This window comes from Pteropus alecto, unplaced genomic scaffold (assembly GCF_000325575.1).
Source record: "Pteropus alecto unplaced genomic scaffold, ASM32557v1 scaffold75, whole genome shotgun sequence".
Lineage (NCBI taxonomy): Eukaryota > Metazoa > Chordata > Mammalia > Chiroptera > Pteropodidae > Pteropus > Pteropus alecto.
The window spans coordinates 20,000,850-20,002,354 of NW_006440638.1; the positions used below are offsets into that span (position 1 = coordinate 20,000,850).

At 34.2% G+C, this 1,505-nt stretch overlaps 1 pseudogene; it reads left to right on the forward strand.

The window, feature by feature from the left end:
• Nucleotides 1-1,307: 1,307 nt before the first annotated feature.
• Nucleotides 1,308-1,426, forward strand: LOC112484505 (annotated as a pseudogene).
• Nucleotides 1,427-1,505: the final 79 nt, after the last annotated feature.

Sequence of the window (1,505 nt, forward strand, 5' to 3'; positions counted from 1 at the left end):
GTGCATGAGTGTGTATGAGAAAGATCACTTTCTGACAATCCACAACTGCCCTGAAATACTGCATGATAAGGTATCACTTACGTACAAAAAGATTCAGGAGGATAAATACCAAAACATTAATAGTGATTTTATCTGGACAGCTTGGTTTAACATGAGTTTCACTCTCTTATTTATAAAATTACAACTAGTCAGAAGAAAGTTATTTTTATTTTGAAAATTAAAAAATCAAACATCCCATGAAGTTCTTTGAATACAAAAATAATAGAATTAATTGTTTAAGAGCTACAGAATTCAGTCCTGACATTACAATTACAATCCTGACATTAGAAGTCCTAAACTGCTGAGGTTATACCAAAAATGATCATTAGTGCAAAAAAGGAAGACTTTGAATCCTAGCTCCAACATACGTGAACTTGAGACATGTTTTAACTGCCCTGATCTTCAGTTTCTTCATATGTAAAATGGAGAAAATATTTGCTTAACAATTGTGAGCATTGAAAATACCCTGATAACATGCCACGCTTACATGTCTCAAAGCATATATATTACAAGTGTCCCATTCATAAAATACTTCACAGCAGCAAGAAAAGGATAATATGAATATATAGTTGTATTTGCTTGAATTTGCATAAAGAAAACCTGTAAGGATAAATGTGTAGCAAATAAGTATAGTTACTTGACCTGAGGAGCAGAGGAGAAACTAGGATGGATGAGAGAAGGTAGTAGTGAGACTTTCTACTATACACCTCTTTATGTGGTTTTGATTGATTTTAAAATAAAAATTAAATCAAATTCATAATAAATTAATAAGTTTCTCCTCCAAACTGCCTACCAGGGTTAATATTTTGCATGTTACTTACTCATTACGCATGTTTCTGATAATAAATCACTTTTATAGATTCAGTTCTATATCCATGCCTTCATTTTCTGTGACTTTCTATAATTGTCAATTAGCACCAGAAAACAAAATGTAGTTGTGCCTGTTTGCATCAGACTTCCAACTTCCTGGTAAAAGCGTGCCCTGTGTTCTTGTGTCATAATCACAATCATTAGCAAATCATAGATTAGTTGATTTTAGATAATTTGTTACTGTTTCAGTTTCTTCCATTATTTTTTATGAGTTCTAAGGGCAATGTATTTGGCAAATTGGATTTCTATGGGAATACCAAGTGACCTAGCCCAGATATCTTCAGCTAAAAAAATAATTGTTGACTACAGTGTCTAATATTAATTTCGATTCCTACTAATGCCAATTATTCTACCTTGCTGAGAAATTCTAATGTCAAGAATTTTAAAAATCTAGAGTAGTCTATGGTCATGCCACCCTGAACAAGCCCAACCCCGTCTGATCTCGGAAGCTAAGCAGGGTCGGGCCTGGTTAGTACTTGGATGGGAGACCAGCTAGGAAGACCAGGTGCTGTAGGCATAAAAAATACGAGATTGTAAGCTGACAAGGTCCTTGCAATCTGTGAGGTCAACCAAGGGTTGCCTCACCTAAAAAATAA